This window comes from Aquarana catesbeiana, linkage group LG05 (assembly GCF_042186555.1).
Source record: "Aquarana catesbeiana isolate 2022-GZ linkage group LG05, ASM4218655v1, whole genome shotgun sequence".
Taxonomy (NCBI): Eukaryota; Metazoa; Chordata; class Amphibia; order Anura; family Ranidae; genus Aquarana; species Aquarana catesbeiana.
In genome coordinates this window covers 244,402,651-244,428,599 of record NC_133328.1, presented here as the reverse complement: position 1 = coordinate 244,428,599, position 25,949 = coordinate 244,402,651, and the positions used below count along the sequence as shown (strand labels likewise).

The following is a 25,949-nucleotide window of genomic DNA, read 5'->3' as shown; positions in this document are numbered from 1 at the left end:
TGCCATTGTCCACCCAGAGCCCCCTAAAAGGCCATTTGCTCACCAGGAGGAAACCACAGGAACCTACCCAACGGAGCCAGCGGGGACACAGGGAAGGGCCAAATTCAGGATGGGATCGATTCAATCCCAGACTGAAAAAGCATGGACCGTCAGTGGGTAGGTAGTATCAGACACCCCCGGTGAGAGTGATAGATTCCTGCCTGCCATACATTTCTCCAGGGAGACCCACAGCTTTGAGTGAGTATGGAAACATCAGTTGAGGATCCTCTGAAGAACAATAGCCCTGTAATACTGTTGTATGTCCGAGACTCCCAATCCACCTGCTTGTTTCGGGCACCTCAGCACTCTGAGCTATTCTGTTTTTCCGTGTGTTCCACACAAACCCAGACAGCATACTAGACAATCGAGTAAAGAAGTCTCTAGGCAGGGGCACCGGTATCTGCAGGAAGAAAAGTATGCGCAGTAGAATGTTCATTTTTATTATATTCACTTGTCCTAGCCATGTAAAAGCGGTCTTAGTCCATTGTGAAAGATCCCTCCCAACTTGGCCCAGGTAAAAGGGAAGGCAGCCTGCAGGTAGCTTACCAAGGAAGGGGTCAATTGAATAGGCAGGATTTCGGACTCTAAAATTAAATTTTGAAATTGGAAAGTGATCCGAAATGTTTAAGTTCTCTCATCAGGTTAGGCAACGAGATCAGGGGGTCTGAAAGGTGAAACAGCACATCATCAGCATATGCTGATCGCTTATGTTCAGTATTGCCTTCTGATGGATTCCGGATACCCCGGCTGGGCACCTCCTCCAGACCAGTGTCTCCTGTTCTCCAAATGCAACTGCAGCTGGCAGATTCGCCATAGCCAGCTCTTAACCCCCAATCACGAGGCAAACCACACAGATTTTGAGGGTTAAACATGCAGAGCATAAAAAAAAAAAACCCACACAGTTTATTAAGTACAAAACAAACATACACCTTTAAACACAGTTAGGGACACTCCCTCTAGCCATATCATAGAGGAGATAGAGGACAAGGAACAACCAATGGGAACTCAACACTTGTACATTCAAACAGAAACTACAGTTGAAACACATAAAGGAATTATGATAAGCAGGCAGCCCCTCCTTACACATCCCCCACTGGGATGTGTCTCCACACCTTTTGTCTACGCGCCGTGACATAACATACTTAAACACAATAACAAGAGGGAGATGGAACGCAGCTGATATAGGGACCTTCATTACATAATCCCAACCCCATTTTGTCCCAAAATCTCGTAGTGCCACGCTTTGGGCATACCGCCATCTTGTATATGCCTATCAGCTAAAAGTACATAATTGTTTGTGGCATAAAAGTATATATTTAGCCCAACCGGGCCAATAGGTTCGAGTAGCCGGAAACGACTCCACAAGCCTGGCCATAGATACAGTGTTCACCTTGGTCCGATGAACCGGTGACCGCGGACACAAATGTCTGGAGGTTGGGTCTTTTCCTGGTGGTGCGAATCGGTAAATAGCCCTGCAAATCTCCCGTTCTCTGCCTAGCCATAGTCTGTGGCACTGGGGAACAAAACCGCACATACGGTCTCCCGTGAATAAAAACAGCCGCTGCAGAGGGTGGAACGGCTGTCCGCACTCCCCTGATCCAGGGCCGGGTTGCAGGTATTTGGGGGGGTAAATAAACCTCTGCCCCGATGCCAGCGCTTCAGCTGGTAGGGAACGTAGGCTGGTAGTGCGAAGCTGTTGGAGGAAAAGGTACTTGCTTTCCTCCTGGTGCAGTTCCCAGCCGCTGGGGAGGTATCTTGCAAGGATTATCTCCCGGACTCTCCATCTCTTTTTCTGATGCTGGGCAGAGACCAACAGCACTCTGCCCCGTAGGCAGTGCTTCTGCTGGGGAGAGGAACACTGGGGTAGCGTCTAATTGCTAGGGAGGGAGAATGGCTTTCTGCACTCCCGGTGGGGATATCTGCTGCTGGGGACACAGCTCACGAAGATCATCTCTCGGACTCTCTGGATCCAACTCAGAGTGGGCAGAGGCCAGCTGAGCTCTGCCCCATAGCCAGCACTTCTGTTGGGGCACCTGGATGCGATATTCTGGACTTGCTGCTGATCACCATCCAACAGCCTTCCACTGCCCGTCTCAACTCCCCCTTTCCGAGAGCTTTATGCTATCAGCTTATCTCGCTGCCTGGGCAACCTCCGGTTCGTTTTGGCATTCTAGCACTCGCAGTGCCCTCTGTATCATCGTCGCTTCTTCCATTGCAGTTAGGATGGAAAAACATAGGGGCACCCCTGGCCCCATTTCCTTGGCATCTTCGCGACTCTCCGCTACTTCTCGCAGACAGTCCCAGGCAACAGAAACCATGCCAGGCTGCTGACCACTGAACAGCCGCTTGTAGGCAATCACAAGCTCCCATTGCTACTTGACCAGAAACTCCAATTCCTCTAGGTCACACGCCTTTTCGGGGAGGTCCAGCACCTCATCTCGGAAGTCCAGGATGTCTTCCAGCCACCACTCCCAAAGTCTGGGTCTCCGTACATTTTTTTATGGCGCAAACCCACGCCACCATAGCCACCACCTTCTGTTGGACTGCCATCTGCTGTACCTGGCCACAGTTGAGCCGCAAACCACCAGAGGGTTCCGTAACTGGCGCCCAGCCTCATCTCCTCCCAGTCCAATCTTCCAAGCTCATTCTTCCACTCGTCTCGCTGTTGTTCCCTCAGGAACACCTCTTGCGCATGGTACTGCATCCAGTACATCTCTGTGGAGGAGGAAAAGATCTTCCCCTGATGGTGCCGCTCGTTGCTTAGCGTTTCTTGCCAGAGGATCACATCACTGGTCCCTGATGTTGCTTCCGCATGCCTTGCAGACTCCTCCCGAACTCCGCTCTCATGCATGCTTGTCCCTATACTACTCCTCGGCGGCTGCCCGGATCTTGAATCCCGGTGGCGGTTTGGATGGCCCGGACTGCAGGAGACATCCCACTGCGGCCACCAATGTGACTGATCCCGGATACCCCGTCTGGGCACCTCCGCCAGACCTGTGTCTCCTGTTCTCAAAACGCACCCTCAGCTGGCAGACTAGCCATAATCGGCCCTTAACCCCCCAATCATGAGGCAAACCACACAAATATTGAGGATTAAACATGCAGAGCATAAAATGTTTTTTTTAAGTACAAAACTTACACCTTTAAACACAGTTAAGGACACTCCCCTTAACATTGTCATAGAGTGGGTAGGGGACTAGAGAGAACCAATGGGAACTCAACACTTGTACATTTAAACAGAAACTACAGTTGAAACACATAAAAAGGGATAAGCAGGCAGCCCCTTCTTACACATCCCCCACTTGTTGTCTACATGCCATGACATAACATACTTAAAACACAACAAGAGGGGGAGATGGGATGCAGCTGATATAGGGACCTTGCATTACATTATTTACATTATCCCAATGCCATTTTGTCTCCAAGTCCCTTAGCCCCACGCTTTGGGCATACCATCTTGAATATGCCTTTATCAGCTAAAAGTACATTGTTTGTGGAATAAAAGTATATAATTTAGCCCAGCCAGGCTAATAGGTTTAAGTTGCCGGAAACCATGAGCCTGGCCACAGATACCGCGTTCACCCAGTTCTGATTAACCGTCAACTGCAGACACAAATGTCTGGAGGTGGCGTCTTCTCCTGGTGGCCCTCCAAATCTCCCATTCTCTGCTGGGCCATAATCTGTGGGTAGGAGCCAGCCCACAGCCCCTTCAAAACACAGTGACAGACGGTTCTGTCATACCAACCTTCATATCTGTTTTCGCTTGTATAGTATGCAATAATGGCTCCAGTACCAGGACAAAAAGGAGGGGTTAAAGGGGGCACCCTTGTCTCGTACCATTCCAGATTGAGAATCGGGAGGAGTACCCCATTTACCTTAACCTGCGCACTATAAGGCCATATTTGAGGTCAACATATGTAGTCCTAACCCCTGGGCCTCCAGCACCGCTCGCAAATATGACCAATCAACGCGGTTGAATGCCTTTTCTACATCCATTGATAGAACTATATAAGGCCAAGGATCTGGACAGTTACGGGCCCAGTGAATAAGTTGGATCGCTCTAAAAGAGTTATCTCTAGCTTCTGTACCTGTAATAAATGCTGTTTGATCGGGGTGAATGATATGGGGCAAAAGATGTTTCAGCCTCTTCGCTAAAATTTTTGCCAGAATTCTAACATTTACGTTAAGGAGAAATATGGGGCAATAACTTTTGGGGACAGTATGGACTTTGCCTTCCTTTGAGAGTACTGAGATGTGAGCCAACAGCGCCTTCGGGGGAATAGTGTTGCCCCCAGCTATGGAGTTAAAATAACTACACATAGGTTCTGCCAAGAGGGAGAGGAAAACCTTATGGTACGCCCTGGTGAACCCATCTGGGCCAGGGCTTTTCCTATTGGGCAAGGACTTCACTGTCAATTCAATCTCAGCGGGAGTGATCGGCAGCTCAAGGGAGGAATATCGACCGAGGACAAATATTCCTGAATTGCCAGAAATCTGGTCGCCTGAGCATCCAGGGGCAGGTCAGAGTCTAAATTATACAATTTGATGTAGTATTCCTGGAACCCTGAGGCAATTTTAGAAGACTGGACCACAATTTTGCCAGAGGAGGAATGAGGCTTCTGTACATATGCCTGAGCATGCTTCTTTCAGAGAGCCCATGAGAGCGTACGACCACACTTATTGCCATGTTCGGAATATTTATGAGACATAGATCAAACCTAGGTACTGAGAGACCCTAAATTGATAAGTTCTCTGTAGCCGGCAATGTGGATGTTAACAGTTCCTTATTCTTTAGTGAAACTTCAGATAAATTGTGTTCAGGAATGAGAGCACAAAAAACATAATGAAGGGGCGATCATAGTGTAGCTAGATAAGGTGTCAAGAACAGATATAGCTCAATAGATAAATGTCCACTCACATTTGGAAGTGCTATAAGCTAGCATCACCATGAACAGCTTGCAAGCACCTCTGCGAGCTTACCTACCGGCCACGACATGCGTTCCAAGACCAGGGGATGTAGAAACCAGCAAAACTGGAAGTGACGTCAGTGAGGGGCGGACAAACAGCCTCAGGCTAAGCACGATTATGTGAAGTTTCACTAAAGAATAGGGAACTATTAACATCCACATTGAGGGCTACAGAGAACTTATCAATTTGGGATCTCTCAGTACCTAGGTTCGCTATACATCTCATAAATAATATGAACATGGCAAGAAGTGTGGTCGTATGCTTGCAAGGGCTCTCCGAAAGAAGCATGCTCAGGCATACGTACAGAAGCTTCATTCCTCCTCTGGTGAAATTGTGATCCAGTCTTTTAAAATTGCCTCAGGGTTCCAGGATGAGTGCAAATGTCCCACACACCATGCTAGGTAAACTGTCACGTTTATTATTATTTTTGCTCACTATATTGTTATGAGAATTTGAGTTGTTCATGGTTTATCACGGTGATTTAGTTTCTCCATTCACTCTCTCTTTTGCTGTGTATTTTTTTTTTTATTAGAATCGAGTGTTTAGTGTACTAGGTCACTGTATAAAATCATTCTAAGGTAGCGCCTCACTTTACATCTTTCATTTATTGGAGTAGTCATCCATTTTTTAAAAGGGGCAGCTTCACTCATTCACAAAAATTCTTGTTGTCGCCATTTTTGTCACTTTTGATTTTATACAATATATCAAACCTGTTTACGAGCTTGGCGATCTAGCAAATGCAAGATTAGTTCTCTCAGGTCGGTCAGTTTCTTCAATGACTCAGGGTCTCCACTATGTTTATGCTGGAGTTCTGCTTTTTGAAGGGCATCAAGTACCCTTTGAAAGTCCGCTTGATGTGCTTTCTTGAACTTAGAGCACAAGGAGATCAACTCCCCCCTTATGGCCTCTTCCCACACAATGCCTTTACTAAGGCCATCCGTGGTGATTTCCCTGAAATAGTGGGCTATAACAGCCACTACTACAGTATTGTCCAACAGGTTCTCATTTAGCCTCCACGTCTAGGCCCTATAGGTGCCGGTAGGGTGAAAGCAATCGTGATCGGTGCATGATCAGAGATTGTAATATTGCCAACGAACGCAGACTGCAGGAGCTCGAGGGTAGGGCGATCTAAATGGATGTGGTCTATTCGGGCATACATGTCGTAGACTTTGGAATAGTAGCTAAAGTCCCTACCTGAGGGGTTAAGTACCCTCCAATTATCTATCAGAAGGTGGGACTGAAGGGTCTTGCAAAAATGCTTAAGGAAAGCATAAGAGTATGAGGGTCGTGTATGAGAAATGTCAAGTAAGGGTCGGGACCAACATTGAAGTTGCCCCCAAGGACCAGGAAACCCTCCTTAAAATTCTGCCAATTGTTCTAGGGCCGTATCTTTGAAAGTAAGTTGGTATTAGGGGCATAGATCATGGCAAACGTATACAGTTTCTCAGCAATAGTATCTTTCAGAAAAACATAGTGAACATGGGGGTCTACCCTACTCCCCGTGGGCTGGAAGGGACAGGATTTGTGAATCGCAACCGCTGTACCTCTAGATTTGGAGATCGGGGAAGTGCTAAGGAACCATTGATTGTAGAGTTGGGTGGGCAGCTAAGACACTGAATGAGGAGTAAAATGGGTTTCCTGTAAAAATATCACCTGCGCCCCAGACCTTTTTATTTCCCACCACAGGTTGCTATGGTTGCCTACAGAACAGAGACCTCGGACATTATAGGATATTACGTTAAGAGTAGCCATAGAAGATATGGAGGACAAGTAGTTTGCCAAATGCGTTGGCGAGCTCAGTGCGGGCAACGAAGTGGGAGGCTGCTCCTGGGAAAAGAGGAGGAGAAAGGAGGAGAAAGGAGAAGGGGCAAAGGAAAAAAAAAAAAAAAAGAGAAGGACAAACATATAAAAATAAATTACCAATTAAAACATGAGTATGGCAAAAACCATAAAAATAATCTAAACATCTGTAAGTCAGACTCTGGGCGCTCCCCTTAGGAGTGAGGGCCCCAATCCATAACCCGAAGTCCCAATATGGATCTTTACCCAAAAAGGGAAGGCCTATGTAAGGAACGTGTGCCAACATGAGGGCGAAGGTAGGAAGCTCCGTCCTCGTCCACCGCATCTAACAAGATGCCATAATTGGAGGAGAGGGAGGATGTCTTATCAATATTGAGTGCCTGCAAGCTGCAATCGAAGCCTGGTGTGGCAAGACTAGGGTATTCCTAACCATAACCTAAAAACTGTATCAGCAATATATGACAGAGCAAAATCAAAATGGAGCTGCATATGCCATGAGTAGCCATAGACACCATCTGGAACAATCTCGAGAGTGTTGTAGCAACTCAAGATCAAGTAGGGTCTCCATAAGGGGGTTATATGTAGGGAAGCAAGATCACCCCACAACAAATGATAGGGACCTCGGATTCAACCGTGGAGACCATGAAAACCCACCCCGTCAGTCTCTGGAGGTAGACAGGCCCGGCGAGGAACCAGAGGCGGAACTCTGATGTTCCCTTTTATGACTTCTGCGTTTAGCAGGCAACCATAGTTGGGGGGAGCTGTATAGCAGGGAAATCCGATGATCCTCTCCAGTCCGGGAAATCCACAGAACCCAGTCCAAGAGTGGATAAGTACCTTTAAGGAGGGGTGGGCTCCCCTTCAGTCCACCTGCCCTCATTTATCCATCTAGCTGGTAGTTCCAGTATTTCCTGAAATATGCCCACCAGAGTGGGGATAATGTCCCTGGAAGGTGCGGCTTCTGACAGGCCCCCGATTATTATATTTGCCTGCCGACTGCGGTTTTCCACATCATCTGACAGAGCAAGATTTCAATTTGCTGATCCTGCATGAGGCATTTAGACTGTAGCATAGAAATGGCAGGGAAAGCTTCATCAAATTTCTGCTCCAAAGATTCCACTCTAGTAACCAGCTGTGAGGTGGTTACCTCTCACTCCAGTGTGAAAGCCTAAGTGCTTTCTCACTGGAGCGGTGCGCTGGCAGGAGGCCAAAAAAAGTCCTGTAAGCCGCATCTTTGCAGCGCTGTAAGAGCAGTGTATACACCGCTCCTAAAGGACCCCTGCCCACTGAAATCAATGAGCAGCACCGCAGAACCACCGCTGCAGCGGTGCTTTGCAGTGGTTTTAACCCTTTTTCGGCCACTAGCGTGGGTTAAAAGCGCCTCGCTACGGTGATAGTCGGACGTGAGAGGTGACGTGCCTGTTCCGGGGGAGGGGCCTGATGGCGGGGTGGTGGAGGCGAGCGGAGAGGTGGAAGACAGGAACGGCAGGGATGGTGAGAGGCGAGCGCTCATGCTAATCGCTTTGAAGACTCTGCCCTAGTACTGCGGGAGAAGCGGCATGGTAAGCCAGGGCGTTTTACCTGGCGATAGAACTACTGACCTCGGGCTCCGTGAAAGCCAAGTCCGGCGTTAGCTCCTAGCCTGATCGGTCTGCTCAGTGGGGCGCTCAGCCCGCACACACACATCGGCATCTGTCTCCGGCTCCCTGATCCCTCTGTCGATCGGAACCCGCTCTCCCCCACGTCCCCCTTCCTGCTCCACAGCATATGAAGGGATGTGACAGCCCGGCCTATGGTGCTCTGTTGGATTTCACAGTGAGGGACTGGAAACCGGCTTGTAAACCTTCTGGAATAGCGGCATAAAACACAAAGTTCATTACGGACACACATCCCCCCCCCCCCCCCCGCTGAGAAGGAGAGGAACAGCTGATCGAAGAAATCGGAGTGTGGATGCTCCAGGTAAGATCAGTTGTTGCTGAAACACATTACTGTACCCTGATAATGGACGTTTAAAGGCAAAGTTACTGAGCAATATTGATGGTTGAGTAGGACTGTTTAACAACTTATTCATAAGTATTTAAAGTATACTCAGCCTGAGAAATGTATTAAGAGTGCAAAAAATTTTAAAGGACTGAATAAGTGAAGCAAAGAAGCGGTCTTAGGGGGGGGGGGGGCGAAGAACATTAAAGGTCGGTCACAGAAAACAAATGAACAGAAAACGCCTAGAGATAGCCTTAACTCTAGCTCCATTCAAAAATTCCTAAAAGGAAGTCCATTCCAAAAGCCCAGTTTTGGAAAATAGGCAGCAAAGCATGAAAGATAAAAAGAAAGACCCCTCTAAATACAAAGGAGCCCTAGGGGGTACCTCCAGATGGGAGACGTCCTTGGGTGATGTATGTGATTAAAGTTTTGATGCAGATGTGGATACACCCCCAACAAAATCTGAGATACAAGATAGGTTTACTAACCTAGAGTCTGTCATAAAAGAAGAGTTTCACAATGTAAGGACAGATATGGGATACCTCCTTAAGCGAGTGGAAGCAATGGAAGAAATATCAGAACAACATGCGGCGGAGATCATCGGGTTAAAAAATCAAGTAAAAAAATTACAGTCTGACCAGCGTGATATGCTCCTTAAATTAGAGGAACAGGAAAATCAGAACAGGAGGCAAAACCTGAGGATAAGGGCTATCCCAGAACAGAGAGGAGAGGACTTGTTCCTTATGATGAAAGAACTTTTTAACCCTCTTTTAGGGAGAAGCCTAGATGAAGACCTCAAACTTGACCGTGTTCACAGGATAAGAAAACCCCAAGGAGTTAGGGAAGAAATCCCCAGAGATATTATCGTGAGGTTTCATAAATATGAGGACAAGGCAAAGATTTGGAGTAAATTAAGGGGGGTTAAACCCGTGAAGTACAATGGGGAAATCCAAATCTTCTTGGATCTGTCTGCCAAAACGCTTGCAAGGAGACGTCAATTGAGACCACTGTTGGACGCTCTGAGGGGGGCCAACATAAAGTATAGCTGGGGATATCCATTTGCATTGAATGTGGTTAAAGAGCGTAGAAATTATAGATTGATTCAGATAGAGGACTTACGAGACTTTTGTAGAGATTTAAACATCGCACTACCAACGTCCTCAGGCGGGGTGCCTATTTAATGAAAGTATAAAGGTTGGGGCAGCGGGGGGATGGGGGGGTGGATAAATCCAGAAAGTTCTGTCCGTGACCTTCCTCCTCCCGCCCACTATTTTGTGGGTGGGGGGCGAAACACCATGGCCCGCCATGTGAGTCTCACCCCATGGCACAGGGGGACGTAGGCGGTGACAGAGAAGTTTAGGTCGCGGCGTCCCTGTAGTCTGGTTTGAACATGGGGGGAGGGGGTAGAGGTGGGCTCCCGCAGATGAAGTTCTGTTTCTGTAGTTTTCTTTTGTCTCGTTGTCCCTTTTCTCTTCCATACAGCGGATGAATTAGAGGTGGGGTGGCTTTATATGAGAGTAAGAGTAATAAGAATGGATGATGGAAATTAATTTCTTGTCCTACAACGTAAAAGGGCTAAATTCCCCTGGGAAAAGGCAGAAAGTGCTAAAAGAGTTACAGACCTACGGAGCAGATATAGTCTTCTTGCAGGAGACGCATCTAGTGTTAGAAGAGGGTATTAAGCTGGACTCAAGATATTACCCAAATTGGATTTATGGAGATTCTCCCATCAAGCGGGCGAAGGGAGTGAGTATCAGATTCTCGAATCGGCTGAATTACACAATATTAGGAAGGAGGGTGGACCCGGAGGGCCGGTACATATTCTTAAAGATAAAACTGGGGGTAAAGACATATACATTGGCTAATGTGTACTGCCCGAACAGAGATCCGATAGCTTATTTCTCCCAGACCCTGAGCAGCCTGATGGAGTTCATGGAGGGGGAAGAGATTCTGGCAGGGGATTTGAATCTTTGCCTAGATCCGGCCTTGGATAGGTCTTCTGGCAGTAGAGAGACAAGTAAAAAGCTACTATTGAGCCTTGGGAAAAAGTTGCATGAGTGTCACCTGATGGATGTATGGAGAGTGCAAGGTAAGGGACTACTCCTTCTCGGCTGTGCATGGGACCTATTCAAGGTTGGACTACTTACTAGTGGATCACAGTTTATTGGGTCATATTAAAGAGTCGAAGATAGAGATTATGACTTTGTCGGACCATGCACCAGTCTCGATGAAGGTCATGTTGGAGGGGCCTCAGAGAGAGCCATACACTTGGCGGTTAAACGAAAAACTCCTTGAGGAGGATTGGATAGTAGAGAAAATCCAACTGGAAATAGATGCGTTTTTTTTAATCAACGACAACGATGAGAACCCGGGATACGGTTATATGGGAGGCTTTTAAAGCCTATATAAAGGGGAGTATTAATATCCATAGGTGTGTGGGTAAAACGAGAGAGAGAACTAAAAAGAAAGAAAGCCTAATTGCGTTAATACATCAACTTGAACAAACCCATAAAGCCTCAAGGGTAATAAGACCATACTACAACAATTATTATTGACAAGAGAAGAGTTAAAGGTTTTACTAGAAAAAGAAACATATAAGGTTATAAATAAGTTCCAAAAGGAAAGATACCAGAGGGGCAATAAGGTGGGGAAACATCTGGCATCAATAGTAAAGAGAAAAAGAGAAGTACATTTTATAGATAAGATTAAAAATAAAAATGGTAAGCTAAGATATTCTTCTAAAGAGATAGGCAAAGAATTCAGACAATACTTTACAACCCTCTATTCGATAAGCCAAAAGGAACAGTTTGGGGTAGAGAAGGAGGAAAAGGTGAAAGACTTTCTAGAGGGGGCAGGACTTCCCAAACTGTCGAAATATGACTCATTGGAGCTGGAAAGACCGTCTACGGTAGAAGAACTAAACATGGCTCTGAAGTCGTCCCCCCTGGGCAAGAGCCCGGGCCCGGACGGTTTCACTACCAGCTTTTACAAAAAATTTAAAGATTCACTCCTTCCGAGGCTCTGTAGGGTCTGGAACATCCTTGGGAAACAGGGCAAAATGTGCGGGGATGCGTTAATAGCTTCAGTGACATTGATTCCTAAAGAAGGGAAGGACCGTACTCTGTGATCAAGCTTTAGGCCAATAGCATTGTTCAACGCAGATACTAAACTATATGCGAATAGATGCGGAGAAGGCATTCGACAGAGTAGACTGGGGATTCATGTTTAAAACGTTGGCAGTAATGGGGATAGGGCCTACCATGCTAAAATGGATTAAAATATTATATAACTACCCAACAGCATATGTGAAAGTTAATAATTTAGCCTCCTTGCCTTTTACTATGAGAAACGGGACCAGACAAGGATGCCCGTTGTCTCCGCTCCTATTCGTTCTAACCTTGGAGCCCCTACTGGGTACCATTAGGAAAAATCCGGATATTTGTGGATGCTCAGTTGGAAAGGAAGAACATAAGTTGGCCGCTTTTGCAGATGACGTCCTATTCTACATCACCAAACCTAGAATCACGATCCCCAACCTATTAGTTACATTGAAAATATTTGGAGAGTTGTCAAAAATTATAAAATGAATATCAAGAAATCGGAAGCCTTAAAAATCAATATTGATAAGCAGGAAGCCGCTAGACTCGGGGAGATTTTTAGATTTCCCTGGAGGGATAATATTAAGTATCTGGGTGTTAGACTGGCGAGCTCCATAGGGAAGATTTTTCAACCTAATTTTATACCTTTTCTTGATGAAATTAGAGCAGAAATCTCACATTGCCCGGTCTCGTGGATAGGACGAATCAATATAGTTAAAATGGTGCTTGCCCCCAAGGTGCTCTATAAAATTCAAATGCTTCCAATTCCTTTGCCCCAATTTTATTTTAGATCTTTAATAGGATTAATAAGTAGATACGTTTGGAAGAATAAGAGACCCAGGATAGCGTACAAAGTGTTGAGCAGGGATAAAGCACAGGGAGGGTTGGGTTTTCCAGATTTTAGAAATTATCACAAAGCCATTGTTCTTACACGGGCACTAGATTGGGTAAAGGGATGTAATAATAAAAGATGGGTTAATTTAGAAATGAGTTTAAGCAAGGTAAGATTAAATCATATAATTTGGAACCCACCGCAACACAGGTATTTGGGAGAAGATACACATATTATAACACATCTCACGTTGAAATTTTGGGATCAGATTCACTGCACCAGGAAGTGGGAATATAATTCTCCCTTAATATACTTAAAGGATAACGCATATTTCCCCCCGGGATTGAAGGAGGTGGGAGGAAACTGGATTTTGAATAGTGAAACACAGTTAAAAGATATTATTAATAAGGGAAAAATTTGCACATTTCAGAACTTAGTTAAAAAAAAGGGATTTACTGAAGGTGAATGGGTGGTGGTACAGTCAGCTTGAACATTTTGTTAACAACCTTCCGGGACCCCTAAGGGAAGAAAATGACTATAGACCGTTTGAGAAACTTTGCTGTAAGGATATAGTAAAAAGGAATCTCTCAGCAGTATATAATATTGATTAATAACGGGGGAGAGAAAATCCCACTTTTCATCAAAAAAATGGGAAGAAGACTTGGGAGTCGGATGTGAGAAAAGCTGGGTGGGGAGCATTTTGGGGGCAACGCACAATACAGCAATAGACATAAAAACTATTGAGACCAAATATAAATGCCTGTCTAGGTGGTACATGACACCCTCTAAAATAAGCAAATTTACGCCCGATACATCGTCGAAATGTTGGAGAGGTTGTGAGGCCCTGAGAACTATGGCGCACCTATGGTGGGATTGCCCAAAAATCAAAAGCTTTTGGCAGGAGGTGATCAAGTGGATAGAGGGGATAGTGGGCAGGGTCATCAAGTTAGACCCATGGGTCTGCTTGTTCCATGGTTCCGAGGGAGGTAGTAGACAATATAGAGCCTCGCTGATCCCAGTGCTCTTAAATTCCGCAAAGAGTGTAATTCCAAAAAAATGGCAGGAAGTGGAGGGGCCCGGGATCAGGGATTGGATTTTAAGAATCAATGAATCATATACTATGGAAAACTCTGAGTTATACGGTCCCTTGGAGAGGGATCAAGTAGATACGGGGGGCAGATGGGCCAAATGGGAAGCCTTCAAAAGATCAGAGCGTTTTGCGGGAGCCATTTTGTGTTAAAATAGGTTGAGATATCTTTCTTTCATCGGGAGAGATGGAACGCCGGTAGTTTGCGGGAGGAAATAAGGGGGAAGGGGGAGTGGGGGGTGGGTGGGCAGGAGTGGGGTCTAAATGTGGGATTTATACTTGTATGTTAGTTTTGTATCTTTGGTAGATTGTTTTACCCCTGTGTAAGAGGGGTCGTGTATACCCTTTTTTTTATGAAAACGTAAAGAATTAAAAAAAAAAAAAAAAAAAAGCGCCTCGCTAACGGCCAAAAACCTCTGCAAATACTACGGTAAAGTGGCGCTTTACTGCCAACACCCAACGCCCCAGTGTGAAAGTAGCCTTAGAGTCTGCAAAAGACTTGAGGCTGGGGCAAAGGTTCACCTTTAAGCAGGACAACGACCCTAAACATACAGCCAGCGCTACAATGGAATGGTTTAGATCAAAGTATATTCATGTGTTAAAATGGCCCAGTCAAATTCCAGGTGAGAATCCGTGGCAAGACTTGAAAATTGCTGTTCACAGACGCTCTCTTTCCAATCTGACAGAGCTTGAGCTATTTTGCAAAAAAGATTGGGCATAAAATGCAACTCTCTAGATGTGCAAAGCTGGTAGCGACATACACAATAAGACTTGCAGCTGTAATTGCAGCGAAAGGTGGTTCTACAAAAGTAACTCAGGGGGGCTGAATACAAATGCACGCCACACTTTTCACATTTTTAGAAAATGTTGAAAACCATTCATCATTTTCCTTCCACTTCACAATTATGTGCCACTTTGTGTTGGTCTAGCACATAAAATACATTTACGTTTTTTGTTGTATCATGACACAGTCAGTCGCAGTGATAACACGGTGGTGGTGGGGGGTCAGCAAGTCGTTTCAGTGGTGCTGGTAATAGGAAAGGAGACACAGCCATATTTTTTACACAGGGCATGTACGGACCACGCACATGCATGCTGCAGAGCCAGATGCCAGGGAAAGAGCCACAAATGTGACAGCTGTATTCACATATGCATGGAGCACAGAGTGCACACTGAGGAAAGTCTGAAATAGAGCAGCTGAATTCATGCATGCACAGAGCCGAGCCTAGAAGGGGCAACACTAATGAGGTCATGCCACGTTTCAATTCTAAATTATACATATTAGCGGGGTTGGATTAACATAGGGGCTAGTGGAGCTGCAGCTCCAGGCTCCTCCCTTAATATAGGCCCATGCCAGTGGCTTATCTATATCTGTGTGCCTTCCCGAAGGAAGAGGAGCTCTCTGTGCACCGCACACATGGAGGAGACAAGTGTTAGTCACTGCAGCCGAGTCCTGTCTCTGCCGATGCCCAACTCCTATCACAGGATCTGTTAAACTCACACAGATCTTCAATGTCTGGGAGCTGTCTGGGGGAGGGGTGCTGATGTTGTCCTAACCAACAGGAGTCCGGGAGGAAGGACATCTCCCATGCTGTTGAGATAAAGTTAGTAAATGTGTTAGGGAGGTGTTGTGTAATTATTGTTATAGGGGACAGACTGCTGCTTCCCCCCCCATGTAATGTGCTCTCTTGTGCACAGTGCCCACCATGTCATGTGCTGTGCATTGCAATGCCCACCATGCAATGTGCTGTGCCCACCATGTCATGTGTTATGCATTGCAGTGCCCATTATGTAATGTGCAGCGCCCACTATGTCTTGCTGTGCCTTGCAGTGCCCACCATGTCGTGCTGTGCCTTGCAGTGCCCACCATGTCGTGCTGTGCCTTGCAGTGCCCACCATGTAATGTGCTGTGCCCACTATGTCATGTGCTGTGCATTGCAGTGCTCCCCCATGTAATGTGCTGTGCCCAGTATATCATTTGCTGTGCATTGCAGTGCTCACTATGTAATGTGCAGTGCCCACCATGTCATGTGCTGTACATTGCAGTGCCCACCATGTAATGTGCTGTGCATTGCTCTTCATGTGATGCGCAGTGCCCACTATGTCGTGCTGTGCCTTGCAGTGCCCTCCATGTAATGTGCAGTGCCAAGCAGTACGCGCCATGTAATGTGCAGTGCCCACCATGTCATGTGATGTGCCATCCAGTGCCCACCATGTCATGTGCAATGCTCACCATGTCATGTGCGGTGCCATTCAGTGCCCGCCATGTAATGTGCAGTGCCCACCACATCATGTGCTGTGCCTTGCAATGCCCGCTATGTAATTTGCAGTATCCACCATGTCATGTGCTGTGCCATGCAGTGATCCCACCATGTAATGTGCAGTGTCCACCATGTAATGTGCTGTGCCATGCAGTGCCCACCATGTCATGTGCAGTTCCCACCATGTCATGTGCTGTGCCCAGCATGTAGTGTGCTGTGCCCACTGTGTAATGTGCTGTTCAGCAGTGCCCACTATGTCATGTGCAGTTCCTAGCATGTAATGTGCAGTTGCATTGCCCACCATGAAATGTGCTATGCCATTCAGTGCCCACCATGTAATGCGCTGTGCCCACCAAATAATGTGCTGTGCCATGCAGTGCCCACCATGTAAATTGCTGTGCCGTGCCCACCATGTCATGTGTTGCGCCATGTAATGTGCTGTACCCACCATGGCATGTGCGGTGCAGTCCCCACAAGGAATGTGCTGTGCAGGGCTCACCATGTCATGTGCGGTGCCCACCATTTAATGTGGTGCGCTCACAATGTAATGTGCTGTGTCGTGCAGTGCCCACCAATGTGCCCAATGGAATGATGGAATGTGGTGTGCAGGGCTCACCATGTCATGTGCAGTGTCCACCATTTAATGTGCTGTGCTCACAATGTAATGTGCTGCGCTGTGTTGTGCAGTGCCCACCATGTCATGTGCTGTGCAGTGCCCACCATGCCATGTGCAGTACCCACCATATAATATGCTGTGCCCACCATATAATGTGCTGTGCAGTGCCCACTTGTAATGGGCAGTGCCCACCATGTAATGTGTTCAGCTGTGCCTGCCATGTGCTGTGCCCACCGTGTGCATATGCTGTGCCCACCATGCAATGTGCGGTGTTGTGCAGTACCAACCATATAATGTACTGTGCCTACCTTGTAATGTGCTGTATTGGGCAGTGCCAACCGTGTAATGTGCTGTGCCCGCCATGTAATGTGCTATGCTTTGCCCACCATTAAATGTGCTGTATCCATGTATCCGCCATGTAATGTGTTGTGCCAATCATGCAATGTACTGTGCTATTCCCCCCCTCGTGTAATGTACTATGCTGTGCCCCCCACAGACTCACCCCCCCACTCTCACCCCTCCCTCTCTCTCTCTTCCACCCCCTCTCTCACCCCCTTCATCCCTCATTCTTTCTCTCTCGCCTCCTTCAACCCCTCTTTCCTACCACCCTCTCTCTTTCACCCCCTCTCTATTCCCCTTTTTCTCACCCTCTCTCTGTCTCTCTCTCGTCCCCTCTCTCTCACCCCCTTCTCTCTCATTTACTACCTCTCTTTCCCCCTCCCTCTCAACCCCCTATCTCGCGATTACCCCCCACCCTCTCTCTCACACACCCCTCTCTCTCTCTTTAAATTTCATAAAAATTGTTTGCGTTTTAATTTAAATTTATTCATAAAAAGGCCCACCAAAATCCTTAGCACCAGGCCCATGATGCTCCTAATCTGGCCCTGCATATTTGACAGAACCCAAAAGCTATATCAGGAGGGAAGTCCAAGGGCGTGAAGTTCTTTTTTTAAAAATTGCCATTTCTAGTTAAAGTTTTGGAATTCAGCTACAGAAAGTTTTTATCTATGACCCAGGGCTGCACAATTCCAGGTTGCCAGGTCAACGTAGCAACTGGGTCATTGAGAGCAGAGCAGGAAAAAGGATAGTTCCAAGACTTGCAATGCCAGGATAGTGGCACTATAGTATTGCCTGACAGACACTAGGTGGAGCAGTGGATCCTCCCTGTTGCAAAGAAAAGAAGAAAAAAAAAAAAAAAAAAAAAAAAAAAAAAAAAAGGGATCAAAAGCCAGCAAGTAGATGCAATTAGTGGGACTAGAGGCATAGAGTGCAAGTCAGGGCATCACTAGGCAATCTGCAGTCTCTTAGCCCTGTTTCACACCAGTGCAGCATTTCAAATCGCACTTCAGCGCAATTTCAAATTCAGATGCAGATCAGTGCAATTTGGACTTCTGATTTCACTGCGTTTTGCAACAAATTCAATGCAAGTTGCAATGAAATCCTAAAAAAGAAGAGCAAGAGCCTTTTTCATAGTTGATGTGACTTGTCACAACGATTTGAACAGTTCAATTGCTGGCAATGGGGTGCAATTCGTCATACGATTTTGAACTGTTAAATCGCATGACAAATCACATTGGTGTGAAACATGGCTTAGGAAGTGATCTATAATCTGCAGGTGTATCCTACATTTCTTTTTGGAAGTGCTAAACAAAAAAAAAAAAAACCCACAACAAGAAAACCACGGGTTATGTGTTAAAGTGACACTAAATGATATCCTTATTCAAAAAAAGAATCCATACACATCCACTACTAAACTCGGCTTTCAGGGGTTATACCGGGATGATTCCCGCAGCTGCAGGCATCATCCTAGTACCGTTTTTTACAGCAGGCAATCGGCTACCCAAGTATAACAACCGATGCGGCTAAAAGCCGCTCGGCTGTTATACCGGAGGAGTGGGAGGGGACGTCCCCCCCCCCCGCCGCCTCCTGCCGCTCTTACCGGCCCGGTGACCAATCGGCTGCCTCCGGCGGCTGGAACGAAGCCGTGAGTGGCTTTTTTCCAGCCTCCTAATCATAAACGCGGAAGCGACGTCATGACGTCACTTCCCGTTTACTCGGCTGCCAATGGCGCCGGTTTTAAAAAAAAAATACACAGTATTCAGAATCGCCGTTTTTCGGCGATCTGAATACTTTGAAATGCAAAGGAGGGATTGGGGGTCTTTTAGACCCCCGATCCCTCCATAAAGAGTACCTGTCACCACCTATTACTGTCACAAGGGATGTTTACATTCCTTGTGACAGCAATAAAAAAGTCAACCATTTATTTTTTAAATTTTAAAGCGCCCCTGTCCCCGCGAGCTCGCCCAGCAAAGAAAATGCATACGGAAGTCGCTCCCGCATATGTAAACGGTGTTCAAATCACACATGTGAGGTAGCGCCGCAATCGTCAGAGCGAGAGCAATAATTCTAGCACTAGACCTCCTCTGTAACTCTAACCTGGTAACCGTAAAAAAAAAAAAAAAATTTTAAGCATCGCCTATGGAAATTCTTAGGTACCGTAGTTTGTCGCCATTCCACGAGTGCGTGCAATTATAAAGTGTGACATGTTTGGTATCTATTTACTCGGTGTAACATCATCTTTCACATTATACAAAAAATTGGGGTAACTTTACTGTTTGGATTTTTGAAAATTCATGAAAGTGTCCCTTTTCCCAAAAATTTGCGTTTAAAACACCGCTGCACGAATACCGTGTGATATAAAATATTGCAACAATCTCCATTTTATTCTCTAGATTCTCTGCTAAAAAAAATATTATATTTATATATATATATATATATATATATATATATATATATATATATATATATATATATATATATATATATATATATATATATATATATATATATATATATATATATATATAAATAAATAATGTTTGGGGGTTCTAAGTAATTTTATAGCAAAAAATACGGATTTTAACTTGTAAACACCAAATTTCAAAAATAGGCTTAGTCATGAAAGGGTTAAATTGCTTCTTAGAGCTGGTTTACACAAGCTTTTCCCCATGAAGTGCGATCTTCAGTGAACAGAGGGCATTTGCTGGCAGTGACAAAGCATTTAAACCCTGAAACGCTGCACCACCGTGCCATAACCATGAGCGCTGCACATGGTTGTAGAATGGTGATGGGAAGATAATATTTTCCACGATGCAAAGCATCATGGCCGTAGCATGTTTACGTCCCATGTGTTGCCTTTGCAGCTTAAAGCGGATTTCCACCCTGAAAAATGTTTTTTTGCATATTCACAGACCTATAACAGTATTAAATATCTGGGGGGAAATTTTTATTTTATACTTACCAGAAACGCCCTGTTGCTATGTTGTGGCTCCCAATCTGTCACTTCCTGGTCAGCGGCGCTCCTCGTCACTTCCTCCCTCGCCTGTGCTCCTGGGGAGTCATCATTTCTAGGGCTGCAACTAACGATTATTTTCATAATCGATTAATTGTAACAATAATTGGCCAACTAATCGGTTAATGACTTTAAAAAAAAATTGTGGTGTATAATTTAGTTAATATGTACAGTTTTTTTAAAAAAAGGCAATTTATGCTTAAATATCTTTATGCATTGGTAAATATAAATAAACTACTATATGGTTAGGGAGCAAAATCTCTAATCCACTCTGAGAATAACAGAGTATACTGTATATACAATTAGAGGAGATATATACTGCATATACTATTAGAGGAGATATACTGAATATTGGTGGTGCAACAGATCTTCACCGATCCGTGACCCGAACGGGTCAACCTGTTCGGATCGGCACACCACGTGATCCGCGGAGCGCTCCGCTGCCTCGGCCTTAGGAAAGGCCACGGCTGTGGCCTAGCTCTGAAGCGGCGGCCATCTTGGTACACCCGGCGGTGGCGGTGAGCTGCGCGCTGTCGTCCTCACCCCTCTGGCTGGTGTACCGACATATTCGGTGACCCATCGCAGTTTGCTACGGAAGTGACATCCCGTCGCCACCATCTTGCTACACCCCACACTCGTCCACAGTAAGGATACACCAAGAAGGGGGAAAGCAGACATGTTGTTACACCGACCGGAGTTTTGCATTTTACACATATTTATAACAGTAAAGTCAGTTTATATAGTGAAATACAGGACTTACAACTCCGTCTGACTACTTAGATCTTGAATTTTAAAAGGAACGTCAGCCCTGCTCATCTAACAGGTTTGCTAATCTGACAGAAGTTCGCCGCTTTTAAAATTCAACATCTAAGCAGTCAGACGGAGTCATTCAGCGAATGTACAAAGATTTTTCAGCTTAATATTCTCGTCTGAAAATTGATCCGTGAGGTCAGCATAAGGCTCGGTTCACACTTATGCAGTTTGCTTTTGATCCGTTTCTGCAGTGCGTTTTAATTTTTTGCGTACGTGATTTTGCTGAGATTTGCATTTTTGCTTTTTTTTGGGCCAATTTGTTGTTGGACAGATTAAAAAACACAAATTGCTGCAAAAACGCATTACATGCTTTTCTGCAGCTTCTCCGTTGAAGTATATTGAACCAAAAAAGCACCGTTTTGCGCAAAAAAAAAAAGTCCGACCCTTTCCAAATGCGCAGCGACTGAAAAAAGCATAGATGTGAACGTGTCCCATAGGAAACTATGTAAATTAACTGTAGTGCGTTTCTGCAAAAAGCACCAAAAAACACACAGATGTGAACCAGGTCTAAGACGTTTAGTAACATAATGGGGTTAAAAAAACTAAAGTTAGCCCTTTATAGTACGAAAAAAAGGAGATAATTGCATTCTGTAAAGGGTTCATTTTTTTACCGTAGAACTGTGAAAGTAATATTTACAGTAGCGATTATTTGCTCTTTTTGTACTATAAAAAGAGCTAATTTTAGTTTTTTTTAACCCCATTATGTTACTGGCCGATTAATCGATTATGAAAATAGTAATCGATTAATTTCATAATCGATTGGTTGTCGATTAGTTGATTTAAGGCGGTTGCCATAACAATGGGGTGGGACCTCCCCATTGTAACTATGTAACATTCCTCTGTTGCCACCCGTTATGGAAACTTTCTAAACAACTTTCTAAATGGTGCTACGGCCACCGGAGCATTGCGCTTGTGCGATATCGAGAGGTGCATGTTGGTTACCCAGCATGCACCTCTCCATCAGTAATCCTGGAAGAGGTTGCAATTGCGCTTCACATGCCCACAATCATCATGGCAACGGCCAGAAGAGGATTTACTAAATAGTAAGTATAAAATAAAGATAAAATTCACATCCACTAGCAAACATATATAAACGTTATTTGTGTTATTAATGCATTAGGATTGGATGCCTGAAAATAAATAAATAAAACTGTGGCCGGAACTCCGCTTTAGCTGACCAGCCACCGTCATTATACTGCGGCAGGTCTTTTGGGCAAATCGCCGTGGGCATACGCCAGGCACGCAGCCACCTAGGGGGCCCACATGTACCCGGGGTGTTTTGATTTGCTTCAGAAGCAAAATCAATCTCTGGCCTGGACCTGGTGATCGGTTCTAGCGAATGAGAGACTGTTCTCTGCCTGCAAGTGTAAACACAGGCAGAGGAAATTATGTCATCTCCCCTGGTGGAACTCTTTTTGGTTCAAGAGAGGATAGAGGACATCTAACCGTGAGTTGCACAACACTACACTAACACCAGTACAGGTACACTTGTCGCCCCCCGGTTAACCCCTTCTCTCCCCGTCACTGTGTCACCAATTGCAGTTTTCATATTTTTCACTGATCACTGCATTGGTGTCATTTGTGACACCAATAAGTGTTAGGGCAGTTAGTAGTAGGCCCCGGTAGGTCTAGGGTACTCACCTAAACAAGGTTTAATCCCTTGATGGCCCCCCAGTTAACCCTTTCACCCCTGTCACCAATATAGTGTATAGATCTTTATTCTGAACACAGCATTAGTGTGACGGGTTAGCCAGTTAGTTGGTTAGTTTCACCATCAGTCTTTTATAGTGTCAGGGCTCCTGCCATATATTACCTGATAAAGGTTTAACCCCCCGATCGCCCGGAGGGTGACATCAGTGTCAGCTCCAGGCAGCGTCAGATTAGTGCTAGCAGCGCTAACACCCACGCACGCACCATACACCTTCCTTAGTAGTATAGTGTCTGAACGGATCTATATCTCTGATCGGAGCAGAACTATATTAGCATCCCCTGTAGTTTAGGGTTCCCAAAAATGCAGCGTTAGCGGGATCAGCCCAGATACCTGCTAGCACCTGCCTTTAGCCCCTCCGCCTACCCTAGGCAAGCGCAGTAGCAATCAATCACTGTCACTTACAAAACACATAACTGCAACGTTCGCAGAGTCAGGCCTGATCCCTGCGAACGCCAACAGTTTTTTGGTAGCGATTGAAGCAGGCTCTGACAATCAGGTGCTCTTTTTGCCTGTGAGTCTCAATAGTTGTACCAGTACATTTAGAGGCCACAATGTCCAATCGAACGTATACTAGTGAAGAGGCCTACACGTTTGAGCATGACAGATGAGAGTGAAGAGGAAGTCACCCATCTGTCAGATTCAGGCTCAGAATACAAACCAGTAGGCAGCAGCGGCACCCTGACAGATGGCTCTGATGATGGAGTAGTGGTCCCTGCCAAGGTCAAGCGTACCCGAACCCATTCTTCTTCCGTTGTGGAGGTGCAAGAACCACAGGGCTCTCAAATGGAGCAGAGAGCCATTACTTGTGCCGCTCAGCCTTCTGATGAACTGGCAAGCACCCCGGACCTAGTACACTCTGGTCGTGGTCAAATCAGCACTGCAGTATCACGTGGCGAGTCCCATAAGTGCAGTTCAAACTGGTGCGGTGGCTAGCACAGGTAGTGTCCCACAGCCACCAAGAAAACAAACACAGGCCCGTCGAGCCCACAGTGCCCTTCCTGCTGCATGTGCCCACCACTTCTGCGGCACCCTTACTTCCCCCATTCACTGGCCAACCCGTAATTCAGGTGGAAACAGTTGATTTTACGTCACTTGATTTTTATTCGTTGTTTTTCACTGAAGATCTCTATAGATCTATTGTGGACCAAAGCAATATGTATGCTGGTCAATTCATCGCCACTAATCCTCAGTTGACCCTTGCCAGAGATTGGAAACCTATTACGGTTTCCAAATTTAAGACCTTTCTTAGCCTATCCCTCCTCATGGGCATAACACTAAAGAGTGAGTTGAGGTCATATTGGTCCACTGACCCAATTTACCATATGCCCATGTTCTCTACATCCATGACCAGGGCTAGATACAAGCAGATCTTGCAGTCCATGCACTTCAAATCCAGGGTCACCCCGAGGACGACAGAGTTCATTGTCATTGATAGGCTCTACAAAATTCAGCCCCTCGTAAACCACTTTAACCAACAGTTTGCAGCCTTGTTTACTCACAATCAAGTTGTCTGCGTTGATGAGTCCCTGATTTTTCTGGCCGCTTGTCTTTCAAACAGTATCTTCCCAGCAAGCGTGCCAGATATGGGGTCAAGATGTATAAGCTCTGTGACAGGGCAACAGGCTTTACATATAGACTACATAGGGAGCGCTGGTAAGATTGTGTGGGACTTGGTGTAACTCTTATTAGGAAAGGAGTACCACTTGTACGTGGACAATTATTACACAAGCGTGCCACTTTAGTCACCTTTTTGATTGTGGAATTGGCGCATGTGGCACCGTGCAATCTATTCGCCAGGGCTTACCCCAGTGGCTTGTAGATTCCCATCTTAGGCTGGGGGAGAGAGCCTGCTTTAGATGTAATTATTTGCTCGCAGTAAAGTGGAGGGATTCACTAAATGTTTTTGTTCTGTCCTCCCTTCATGCAGATACAACAGTCCAAATTCCAACGGTGACTGGTGTTGTGGAGAAACCCCTCAGTGTCCACGAATACAACCTTAATACAACCTTAATCCGTGGTACCCCTACCCAATGAAGCCCCAAAAGAAGATGTCGTGTCTGTAGGAAATGCAGATACAGGCTTGACACCCGCTTTTATTGTCCCTCCTGTCCTGACCAACCTGGTCTCTGTATCAGTGACGGTTTCCAATGCTACCATATACTAGTGGAGTATTAACGTAGGTTACAGAACACACTTTCCCAGGGTCTCCAAAGATCGCATTTTTAGAGACCCGAACCTGGAACCTTTACAGTTACAAAAAAAAATATTTTTATATATATATATATATATATATATATATATATATATATATATATATATATATATATATATATATATATATATATATATATAAAATCTCTGTTGTTCTGCTCTGTTTTACTGTATTTTATGCTTAACTGCAATGTTTTATTGTTACTATGTTTTATCATGTTTGCTTTGCAGGTATGTAATTCTTTTATGCTTTACTGTTTACTGTGTTTTGTTGTTAACCATCATTTTCTTTGTAGGTACGCCATTCAGTTGCAGCACTGATTTAGCTATCTTGACAGCAACAGCGTTTGCTTTCACAATACGTAAATCAGCGACTCCAACAATGTAGGAGGTGATTTCATCACCACAGATGAAAATAAAGAGCATAAAAGGAGCATATATGCCGAAGCATGGGGGCAGGGGTGGAGGGACGATATGCCCCTAACATTAGGGGCGGATTACCCCCCATGCTTCGACATATTTTTTTCCTCTTTTTTTGGCACAGATTGCAATAAAAAAAAAAGTTGTTTTATTGATACCATTGTTTGCTTTTCAGGTACACCATTCAGCTGTAGAACAGATTTATCTTGACAGCAACAGCGTTTGCTCTCACAATACGCAAATCAAAAAAAAAAAAAAAAAAAGAAAAAAAGAGAGAACGGTGCATGTATGCCTATCATTAAAAGTAGGTGGATGCAGGGTGGTATTTTAAATGGTAGGCATACCCACCGATCAATCTTTTTTTCGTTCATCCTCAGGCTGCATGAAGAAAAAAAAAAAAAAAAAAAGAACATTACAACATATGCCCAACAAGGACCAGCAACGTATTGGTATGTTGCTGGAGTTTGAGTGGTTATACCAGAATGAAGCCTGCAGGTTTTGGCATCATCTTGGCATCGTTCTTTTCAGCCAGTGGTCAGCTTTCATGTAAAAGCAATCCTAGTTAATTAGCCTTTAGACTACTTTTACAAGCAGTGAGAGGGAACGTCCCTCCCACCGTCTTCCATAGTTTTCCCTGGTGGGACAGGAGAGCCCGAGAACCTGAGAAAGAAGCCGGTGGTTCCACAAGCTAACCATAGGGCTGTTCGAAGACCAGAATAGCTCCAATCATCTCTATGGCCTAAGAAACCGGAAGCTATGAG

General features: G+C 45.3%; 1 protein-coding gene across 3 annotated transcripts in view; it reads right to left on the bottom strand.

Moving 5' to 3' along the window:
• The window catches only part of SLC12A7 (solute carrier family 12 member 7), a 919,795-nt gene that overhangs the window by 652,659 nt on the left and 241,187 nt on the right, over window positions 1-25,949 (bottom strand). The window lies entirely within an intron of this gene.